Source organism: Aedes albopictus, chromosome 3, assembly GCF_035046485.1.
Source record: "Aedes albopictus strain Foshan chromosome 3, AalbF5, whole genome shotgun sequence".
NCBI classification, from domain to species: Eukaryota; Metazoa; Arthropoda; class Insecta; order Diptera; family Culicidae; genus Aedes; species Aedes albopictus.
The window spans coordinates 183574042-183586364 of record NC_085138.1 but is presented as its reverse complement, the minus strand read 5'-3'; the positions used below and the strand labels follow the sequence as shown (position 1 = coordinate 183586364).

Here is a 12323-nt window from a genome sequence, read left to right as displayed (position 1 = left end):
TCTCGCCAAATGTTGAACGGTTGAAGCTTTGTTCGTAATTGATGACGTATAACCCGACATCAACCTATCATTCACCTGTTTTTATTTTGGCCACCAAACCCAACATAGACACGACAGTTACCCGATGTGGGTCCAACAGTGGTCCAACATTTGATAAAAATTGACCCGACTTTGACCCGACATCCGATATTTTTTCACCCTGGCGGATTTTTTCCGGGTTTTTTGTGTTTTGTGCCCAGCTAGTCCGAGCTAGTGACAATTCATTTAAATGACATTTGACAAATGACATGACAATCGCACATTTGAAGAGAGCTCTAGTAGACTGAAATCGGTTTTTAAGATGACTAGATGCAAAAATGGCTGAAAAGATTTGATTTGAAAAAAAAAACCGACAGAAGAAAAGTACGCCTTTTAAAGCCCCTGAAACTCTTCTGGAAACCCATGGGACCCACTCAACCCCCAAGAACACTTATGGAACAACCCTGAAATCCCTTGAAAACCCTTGGATTGCTCCTGAGCCTCCTGGAACGCCTTGAAATACTCCTGGGACCCCCTAATACTCTGAATTCCTCTTGAACACCTCTGAAACGCCCTTGAAATTTATTGAAAACCACTGGAATCTTTCTGAAGCCCACTGGAACGCCCCTAGAACATCCCTGGAACGCCGTTGAAACCCCACAAAATGTATGGTTAGGGTTCATTCACAAATTTCATAACGCCAAAATTGGCCTTTCCTGACACCCACCCACCCCTTCGTAACACTATTTATATGGGGAAAATTTTAATTTGTTCGGGCTGTAACACCATGAAGGACACCCACCCACCCCCTCCAGCGTTATGACATTTGTGAACAAGCCCTTAGGTAAACTGAAAAAAAAAACAATTAGCAGTCATGCTGACATCGTAGGTTATGCCTGTGTTCAACAATTGGATCATGGATGCATAATGATAGTGTGATAAGAAAAATATTTTTTTCACATTAAATTACAATGAAAATGTGATTTTAAACAATGTTAAACTGTTAATGACATCCTTCCAGTTCTTGTAACTATGGTGTGCCTTTGATATTTGTGGTCGATTTGCCCGCAAAGCTTAGTTCGTAACAGCAATTTCTTAAAATTATTCTTAAGAATTGTGCAGTTTTCGTGTCATCAGCGGTACAAAATTTTCAATCAATTTTTTTGACGAAAAATATGTATAATTTTGTAACTTAATTTGAGCAATATCGTGACCCACATGTATATGCATCTATATCATACGTTTACGTTGGATGAAAATTACTTAAGTAAGATTTATAATAAAATATTCAGAAACTGTTCAACATTTGGGTAGTGTTCAACAATTAACGAATTACCCTACTTATTCAACGTATTGAGAGAATATTTTTAACGCACAAAATGTGCATTTATCCAACAAGGCTTGTCGAGCATAAATGAGTTTTCACGGCAATGGATCTGCTTGTTAACACCCCATGACAACAATCTCGCCAAATTTAGACGCGTCCTTGCAAAGGATATCGCAATAAGGGCACTTGTTGGAATGTTGTGTTTCATCAGCTGTGCTGGAATACATGTATCAAACGAAATACGGATTTTGGTATCATCTAGTCATGCCGCCCACCACATACGGAACCTGTTTTTTTATTTCTTCGAACCTATATGTGATGATACATTCAACCACCTATGCATAGTCTGCCTATGTGCATTGTCCGAAACGAGCAAACAAACAGAATTGGCATGCCAGGCCAGTCATCACACAGCACGTGTCTATTGTCCGGGGGTTTGCTCTGCTCGGCAGTCGTCGGTTCCATATCCGATGGAAAAATGAATTAGTGCTCTAGTTTTCCATCTATCATTTCCAATTAGATGAGCACACAAAAGTAGCAGCAGCATAACGTTTTGCATACATGGTGGTTAGACTTGGCCACTTGGCCGGTAGGCTAGGTAGGTATGGCTGAATCGTTACGTTAGGTAAAGTTTAACGGCTTCAAGGCTAAATAGAATAGAACTTAGTTTAGTTTCCCTTCAAACTAACTATTAATGTGCATCCCACTTTGCTAGTGACGCAAATAGATCTACAGCATCCAGCAGGGAAGCCCCAACAGAAGGCAATAACAAATCAACAACAAAATTGAATCAAACTTTGCAATTATATCTCAACCATCTCGGTGAATGGTTAGTTTAGACGCTATACAAGAGATGGTCCAGGGCTTCGAAGTCGGCTACGTAGGTCACACCGGTGCCCTGCGGTCGAAATCGACCCTTATAGCCGATCCTAAATTTTATGCCGCCGTCTATCACCGATTGCAAGAAAGTTCGTGAGGCAATATCAGGCTGGATTCATCGGTGAATGCGCTACAACGGATCAAATGTTTGCCATCCGCCAGTGTTGCAGAAATGCCACGAATACAACGTGCCCATACATCACTTGTTCATCGATTTTAAATCGGCGTATAATACAATCAACCGAGACCAGCTATGGCAGATTATGCACGAATACGGGCTCTTGGATAAACTAATACGATTGATCAAGGCGACGATGGATCGAGTGATCTGCGTAGTTCGAGTTATCTCTTGACACTCTTGAGCCCCTTCGAATCTCGCTGAGGGTTACGGCAAGGGTGTGGTCTTTCGTGCTCGGACACCTACAGAGAAATTCAGAGACGCATTGTGGCAAGAAATCTAGCTTACTTTAGACTTCGCAGGACCCTACGGTCGAACTAAGTTCGCCGTCACACGAAGTTAACTATCTACAAAACGCTGATTAGACCGGTAGTCCATTGTGGGCACGAAACGTGGACTCTACGTGCATCGTTAATAAGACTCTACGTGCAGGGTTAATAAGACAATACGACCTTGGAGTTTACGAACGGAAGGTATTGCATACCAACTACGGCGGAATGCTGAAGAAATACGGGACTTGGAGAAGACGAATGAACCACGAACTGCCTCAGCTGCTGAGAGAACCAACCATCTTCCACACCGCTAGAATCGGGAGGCTTTGCTGCAGGCTACGCAACTTAACTTCAGGGGACGATGTGTACTAGTCCCTCTCTGAAGTAATGCCTCCTTGGTGGTTCCAGAGAGACGAAGGATTTGGCGGCAATGGGAATGTTGTTTAGTGGGTCGAGGAAATGGTAGTCTTGGCTTCTATTTTGGTACTGAGACAGTGAATGATAGAGATATGTTGACATTACAAAAGGAATTGTCCACCTCGGAATTCTTGTGGAATGTGACATCAACGTTTCCAGTGACATAAAAGCAGAAGGTAACCAGTAGTAGAAGTTGAAAGACCCAAACCGAAAAGCGTTCTTCAATAGGATACACTATTTTCGTCATTCGCTGGCAAAACATTCACGTTTGCTATTCCTCCTTGTCCGGGAAGATGACACCCGTCATGGAAAAATCAATGTCACGAAACTCGTAAGTCCATCTCGCAAATCTAGGCCGCTGCTGCCAGTAGTAGTGCCTCCTTGTCCAAGCTCGACAAGTGCAATCGACCGAATCCAATGTTACCTATCCCTGTTTTTGCTATAGACGAATTTCGCGCCAACTCGACCAGTGGTTGGCAACACCTTCTCAGAATCGAATGAAACTTGGTGGGCATAAAGACTAGGTTTTTATAAGCAACTTTGCATACTTAAATTTTCGAAAATTTTCAAGAGTAACATTTGAAGAGGGCCTAACTTTTTTTCGAAAAAATTTTAAAAATCGATGTAACTCAAAAATGACAAGACCTATAGAAAAGTGTTGTATGGGGGACTTTGAGAGAATTGTCCAAGCTTTCATGAAAAAATATTTTAAAAATTCTAAATACATTTTTACACGCTAAAAAATATATTTTTAAAATTAAAAGTCAATTTACAGAAAATGCCCACTTTTTTATGTTTTGAAATTTTTTTTCCAAGAAAGTCAATATTGTTGCCTAACTTTCCTCCATACATCACAAGATGGGCACTTTTAAGGAAAAAAAGTTTTTCTAACAAAAACTTTTTCATGTTATTTTTTTTAGCGTGTTGCGCATTAACTCGTACAGGATGTATCAAGAATCCTTATACCCATTTAATAACATTCAATGGGCATTACAACTTTGTTTGATTGGGTGCCTTCTTTTTCTTGGCGTTACATTCCAACTGGAATAGAACCTGTTTCTCAGCTTGTTTTGATATCTGAATGCTTAAAACAGTATTCTGTTTGCTGAAATTGTATTATTGTGTGCCTAGAACCAGTGAACTAACATCATTATTAGAAGCGAATGATAAAGAATCGGTTTTATTTCAACAATTGCTAACCACTGATCGATGCAATTTGGAAACTATTACTAAGACTATAGACGAGTTTGTTCCGTATTTTGTAGAAAAAGTTGATAAGCATGATTTTATTTATAAAGAACAAATCCTCATTTTTGCGGGATAAAAAAGAATCTCTTAAACAGGGTGAAGTATTAACAATTTGTGACTTTTCAGAAAATTATTCATTTATCATTCAAAATTCAGCTCAAGGTTACCATTGGAATAATTCTCAAGCTAAACTAATCCTCATTTTTGCGGGATAAAAAAGAATCTCTTAAACAGGGTGAAGTATTAACAATTTGTGACTTTTCAGAAAATTATTCATTTATCATTCAAAATTCAGCTCAAGGTTACCATTGGAATAATTCTCAAGCTACCATTCACCCCTTTGAAGTATACTACAGAAAAGAAAATAAGTTGGAAAACTTGAGCTTTATAATAATATCTGAAGTACTTACACACGATACAACAGCAGTTCAGTTATTCATATCAAAACTGCTGGATTTCATTAAACAATCGATTGATTTCTCAAAAATTACTTTCATGTCAGATGGAGCAGCAGCTCATTATAAGAACAAAAAAAAATTTGCCAGTTTGTGCAGTTTTCGGTCTAATTATGGATTGGAAACAGAATGGCACTTCTTCGCAACTTCACATGGCAAAGGTCCATGTGACGCTATTGGAGGTACTCTCAAGCGAATGGCAAAACGAGCAATTCAAAAAACGGTACAATAGAATGTATAAAAGAAGGATGTATATATTGTAGAAAAGAAAATAATTGAGTACACATATACATATGTACATATTTCATCAATACACAAGCGTTTTCATTGATATAAAACCCTAAAAGCAAATTTGTCTTGAGCCCTTTCCAATATCAAGCACGTTTTCAATATCAAGCACGTTAAGATATTAAAAAAGTAGTTGAGCCCATTAAGTTTTAATGGATTGTCATTAGGATTCTGGATACATTACTGTACGAGTTAATGCACAACACAAAAAAATAAAATGAAAAAGTTTTTGTTAGAAAAACTTTTTTTCCTTAAAAGTGCCCATCTTGTGATGTATGGAGGAAAGTTAGGCAACTATATTGTCTTTCTGGGGAAAAAAAATTCAAAACATGAAAAAGTGGGCTTTTTCTGTAAATTGACTTTTAATTTTGAAAAGATATTTTTTAGCGTGTAAAACATTTTTTTATATTTTTTAAATATGTTTTCTTGAAAGCTTGGACAATCCCCTAAAAGTCCCCCATACATCACTTTTGTGTACAACTTATCATATTCGAGTTATATTTTTTGTGAAAAAAACGGCTAATGCGCAACACGCTAAAAAACTAACATGAAAAAGTTTTTGTTAGAAAAACTTTTTTTCCTTAAAAGTGCCCATCTTGTGATGTATGGAGGAAAGTTAGGCAACAATATTGACTTTCTTGGAAAAAAAAATTCAAAACATAAAAAAGTGGGCATTTTCTGTAAATTGACTTTTAATTTTAAAAATATATTTTTTAGCGTGAAAAAATGTGTTTAGAATTTTTAAAATATTTTTTCATGAAAACTTGGACAATTTTCTAAATGTCACCCATACATCACTTTTTTGTACATCTTATCATATTCGAGTTATTTTTTGTGAAAAAAAGCGGTTAAAGAACTTTGACTCTTTTTAAATGTTAGTCTAGGTTAATTTTGAAAAAACAAAATACGCAAAGTTGCTTGAAAAGGTAAAGTCTTGAAACCTACAAAATTTCATAACATTCTGAGGGGGTGCTGCCAACCCCGAAGACGAGTTGGTGCGAAATTCGTCTATAGCCGCCGCCCTACCTAGAGCAGCAGCAGCAGCAGCCAGTTCAGTAGGAAGCACAACCGTTAGATCCCTGGTGAACTTGACCTTCGGTATTTGCAATACCGTCCGTTCGTTTCCCTGTGAATGTACCGCTGCTCGCTCCTACACGGAACAAAAACGAAAGCGGGAAACCCTCGGCAATAAATTCACTATTTTCATTTTCGTTCTCCACTATGCCCCTACGCCACCCTAGGCCTGGGGGTGCAGCACGCGCCTTGTGCGAATTTTCCGCCGGCAATAAGGGCTACCTTGTGCGGTTGCAATGGTTGATCTCGCGCGCGCCAAGTGGAAAACGATTGTGGTGGAGCGAAAACTGCACAACCGGGGGAAGGAAAGCGCTTTCAAATGTGGTTGTATTTTGAGTGTATGGGATGATGGAGCGGTAAGGTGCTGTGTTGGACAGTTCCCGTAAACCCTGGCAGCGAATATACGCAAACGAAGTTGGCATAAAACGCCACAATACAGACGATGCGCTGTAGGCAACTGGCAGCGTTGTCACGCTGTCGAACTTCTATTCTGTTGTGTGTTCTATATGATATATGATACGCGAAGGTAAATGCATTTCGTTAATTCTAAACTGCATGACATTTGGCTTTTATCTTTCAATGACATTAAAAAAGGCAATAATCCACCTATCAGACCTTAACTTTTATTCAACGTTGTTCAAAATTAACTGGTTTGTTAACTAACTTCCACATATCAATCTAGGAAAAACATAAGTTCAATCGAAAGCTTCACTTTTGTAAAACCAAAGCAGGTATGTTGATTGAAAGGTGGAAGTAGCATTACGCCAAACATCTGTATAATGCGGGAAATCCAGCTTCGGAACATCCAAGCAACACCGAATAAATGACTAAACAAAACAGCGTATTGAGGAAGGTTCATAAAGCTAAAAAGCGAAATAATGTAACTGTTAACAGATTGTTTGAGATGAAAAGCTTCATTTTTTTCTTCCAATAATGAACATAATGAAGTAAACAAAACACTCTTGATATTATACCCTGTTGAATTTGAAAGCTATTACTTGCCCATTCCTAAGCCGGAACTAGATACAGAAAATGACTAGCCACGAGCTGTCCCCGTGTAGATATATCTTTCATCATTTTTTCGCCAAATTGCCATGCAGACCAACCCAAAAGCAAGCACAAATGGATGGAGAAATTGCATTCAATCACGAAAGTGGCAACTGAGGAAGCAATAAACCAAAACCTATGAACCTAGAAATAAAATCCTAAAATAGTGCCAAAAAACGCCCCTGGTACAAGAATTTACAAGTAAACCCACGTGCCCGGGCGACCGAGCGAAGAAAGGCGGATACCAGCAGCAGCGCGGTATTTTTTTACCGTACTCTACAAGCGGCTGCTACCGGATCGCTTCTTCTATAGTACCATCTTCCGTGGCAGGGCAGTCAGTGTACACGAGACTTTTGATGAATTATGACGCCGCCGCCGCCGATCGTCTTGTGCTTCGCGTTCGCCACAAAATCAGCTCATATTTGGAAAGGATGGCATGTGCTTGCAACCAGCAACGCCCGACCCGATTCGCAATTTCAAAACAAGATGTCAAAATGTCATATCAGCCCACCAAACATGGTCTAATGCATTATGTATGATGACGGCTAATGAAACACAAGTTCGCTAATATGCACTTTATCAAATTAGTTAGTTCGCAAAGGAATCTGTTGTCAGATGGAACAGAATGGATGCGATATGGTATGAATATTTATGGATTGTTGGACAAGTACTAAATTTTGATGGATTAAAAGCTACCGTTGGCGAATTTTAAACAAACGAATTTTGATACTGAAAACCCCGAAAAAAATGAGTCATAAATAAGTATCTCCTTTGCCATATGCTACAATTCTTATCATTCCGACACCACTCAACTCAATGAGCCGTCGTCGTCTGACTAAAATTACATAACAACCGCAAATGGGGAAGTGGATATCGAATCGAGAAAACACGATGACGAATGTTACCGGATTGGGTTGTGGTGGTGGTGGTGGTCGTTGTTCATGCGTAGACCCACCTCGGAAACGTTTCACTACTCAAACGAACAATTCTGCCCCGATGATGACGAGGATGTCATGTCGTCACCTATTTTTACACGACCCGCGTTTAATGAGCGTCGGCTACGTAACAAGAGAATTAGACCCAAGAAGGTATGAATCTTATGAATACATTTCACTAGCTTCATGATTGCCCAAGTTACATCCAATCTAAAATTATGGTACAATTTGGTAAACTACAAAAAATGTGTCAACACAATACTGAATAAGTAAATCAAAACATTCAATAAAGTATTTCAACAAATATAGCGAAACTAGGAAAAAGAAAAGGGGTCTCCAGTTAGCCTAGTTGTTAAAGCTATAGATCGCCGGATTGGCGGGTTCGATTCCCATTCCGGTCGGAAAAAAAATCTCGACTCCCTGGGCATAGTTCAACAGGAGCCACATTCATGTAATTCTAACTCAAAGGCAGAATAACTTAAAAATGACTCGTGTCCAGCCTAAAACCTGCGCTGTCGACACTCCTTTGTGACTTGTGCGCTGCTGGGATGGTGTCTTCGGAAAATTTGTTTATTAGGTCAAGTTAAATCCAATAATGAACTGTTTGCTTGTAAATTCAACACATTGATGGCGCTATTGAACATGCATTTTTTTATTCATATATCTCAGGATCGTGATCACCCAGAAAGATGGTATCTTCGACCTGTTTTATTCGGAACTTCACATGACGCTAGTGAACAAGCGAATTTTATGTCACATATTTCATGTACAATGTACAATTGTATGCAAAGGCGGACAAAGAAAGCCCTTCAAATAATAACTGTGGAAGTGCTCAAGGAACGAGTTGAAGAGAGGCAGGCCAAGTTCCCATTGGAACGTCGAGTCAGAAAGAAGAAAGAGATATTTCAGGATTCTGATGACTTAGGGTCGATTTCTTCATCTCGGCTTAACCGGTAAGCCAGGCTAACTCATGTAGTTAAACCAGGTTTAACGCTTAGACCAGGGTGAAGAAATCGGCCCTTAGAAGCATGGTGTCTTGGGAAAAAATGTTGGGTACGCCAACGACTTACAGATGATGGACTTCGGGATTCCACGTACATGTGGCGCTACTAAGCAAGTAGATATAATATACCGTCAAACGGGGTTACTTGCAACAGCGGTGTAACTTGCAACACGATGACATACACTAAATGTGAAGCATTTTCTAATAATAATAAAAACTAGTATGCCCTACTATTTCGGTTATAGAGATTATGTGTATCAAAGATCGATTTAGTATAAAAATTAGCTTTGTTTCTTTGTTTATGGTTTAGCTACACTGTTAAAACGGATTGCTCATTTTATGCCATAAAAACAAGTATGAAAATCGTGCTTGACCTCTCCCTTATGGTAAGTGCGATAAGTCTGATGGCCTTGCTTGCAGTTAGGGTACCTAATAGTAAGCTTAGCTAAACGATAAAAGTTTGATAAACTTATCGCCTAAGTAATGCAAAAAATCATTATTATATTCGACAACCACTATGGGGTAACTTGAAACAGTTGAATTTGACGAAACCTTCTATTATTTATCTTCATTTCACGATATACTTGACAGAAATAACCGAAATGGATCATTTATTGATTACGTGATGCGTTCATTTTCAAATGACAATTCATTGTTTACATTTTTTTGCACGTGACCTTCAAACATTGTTAGAAAATACCACATTTTGAAGTTTCATTCATGTTTCATCATGTTAAAAGTTCAATTTTTGTTTATGAACGCTGTAAAGCAATCACCAATATCAATCCTGAACCTAAATGGAGTAAATTATTTCAGTTTAATACCCAAATTAGCGAGTTTGAAACTTACAAAGTAGAATAGGTGTGTTTCAATCATGTTAATTTAGCTGAAATTGCCAAACACCACTTCAAACTGAAAACTACTTGAAGATGACTCACTCTACCTTTTCAAGAAATGACAATAATCATTGTTAACATTTTGTAATAAGTGCTAAGTCACGAGAATCATATATATTTTGTGTTTGAGGGACGTGAGACCTGTTGCTAAACGATATACTCTCGCTTGCAATAACTAACTATGAAAAATTATATGTCAATTGGTTATTTATTTATTTATTTATTTATTTAATTGTTACAATGTCAACAGGTTAAAACACCCCAATGACAAATCTTAATTAACTACAAACAAAAAGAACAATCATTTTACATTAAACAGATAGTGCACGCAAAAAATTGTCTCGTATCTTAGCTCTACTTAAATGGAAATCAAAACTAGAAAAACAAATAACAAATACCCGACACATACTCCTAACAGGTTCGTTCATCCCATAGTTTGTCGAAGATCTAATAATGCGCAGAAAATCACTAGAACGAAGAGCGCGCCTTCTGATGTCCACGTTCAGTTGATTCAGCAGCTCCGGACAATCAATGTTCGATGTAAGTAGATCACTTACAAAACAGGCCTTCGCAACATCTCGGCGAACACTCAAAAGGTCAAGATGGATGAGCTTGCAGCGATCCACGTAACTCGGAAGATTGACGGGGTCATTCCACTGGAGATTACGTAGAGCATATCGAATAAATTTTCGTTGGACACTTTCTATTTTCCGTATTCCATTCTGGTAGAACGGGGCCCAAACTACAGCTGAGTACTCCAACGTCGAACGTACTAAGGCGCAGTACAATGCTTTCAGACAGTAGATATCTCGAAAATTTTTGCCAAATCGAAAGATGAATCCCAATTGCGATGATGCCTTCGATATTATATACGATACGTGTTCCTTGTATGTCAATTTAGAATCTAGGATAACTCCTAGATCCTTAACTGAGTTTTCTCGCTGAACTGAGGCGCCGGCCAAGACATAATCGTGAATATATATTGATCGTTTCCGACCGAAGGAGATGACAGAGCATTTCGAAGGGTTTAGAATCATTCGGTTGCGGTCACACCACGCTGCAAATACTTCCAATTGCTGTTGCAGATGTTCAGCATCTTTAGGCTTAGTGATAACGTAAAACAGTTTGAGGTCGTCTGCGAAGGACTTTTTCTCGCATTTTAAAATGAAGTTCAAGTCGTTCATGTATAGCAAGAAGAGAAATGGCCCAAGGTGACTACCTTGCGGTACTCCGGAGGTTACACGAAACAATGACGAACGGTGGTCTCCAATCCTCACTTGCATAGACCGTCCGGTTAGGTAAGAGCGTAGCCAAACAAGAAGATTGCCGCAAATTCCCAATCGGTCAAACTTTGCTAAAGCAATTTCGTGGTCCATTTTGTCGAAGGCAGCAGACAGATCCGTGTAAATGGCATCAACCTGGAGGCCCTTTTCCATATGACGGGTTATGAATGAAGTGTATGAAACGAGATTCGTACTTGTTGAACGCTTGGGAACAAATCCGTGTTGATCAGGCGAAACGTAGTGCGAACATTTCTGTGGTAGGAACTCTAGGATAATCAACTCAAACAGCTTTGAAGTTGCATACAGGGCGGCAATTCCTCGGTTAGTGCATCTTTTCGTGGTATGTTTCATGCATAACATCAAAAATTCACAACACGACTAAATACTAGAATGTTAGTGCTGTTTAATGGTAGTTAACTTAGCTTCATGTCCTATGTTGCAAGTTACCCCACAGATGGGGAAACTTGCAACAAGCATGTGTTTCGCACCTCCTGATAAGGTGGCAACGTATTTTGGTAAACCAAGTGCTGCATAGTATTCTACTCGGGGTAATTAGTGTACACGATGCTTCACAGGATGTTTCAAATGTTTAGATTTTCAATGATATTGCTTCAAAGTCGAAAAGTGTTGCAAGTTACCCCATTTGACGGTATCTCATATATCTCAGGATTCTGCTCACTTAGAAAGCTGGTGTCTTTGAAAAAGTTTTTGTATATGTGTAGGACTTACAAATTATAGACCGTTTGATTTGAAACAACACATATAGGTGGCGCTAGAGAGCATGCAAAATTTCATATTTCATGATCCCATAATTTGATCACTTAGAAAGATGGAGACTTCGGAAAAGTAGATGGAAAGTGTCAGGGCTTACAGATGATGAGCCGTTTTATTCGGACATAGGTGATGCTTGTGGGCATGCAAATTTTATATGTCATATATCTCAGGATTCTAATCACTTAGAAAGATGTAGTTTTCGGCAAAGTTGTTTAGTGGATCAAGGATT

At 38.8% G+C, this 12323-nt stretch overlaps 1 protein-coding gene across 2 annotated transcripts in view; it reads right to left on the bottom strand.

The window, feature by feature from the left end:
• LOC109398795 (sodium-dependent phosphate transporter 2) overlaps positions 1-12323 on the bottom strand; it is a 150695-nt gene that overhangs the window by 24273 nt on the left and 114099 nt on the right. The gene's annotated exons all lie outside the window — the stretch shown is intronic.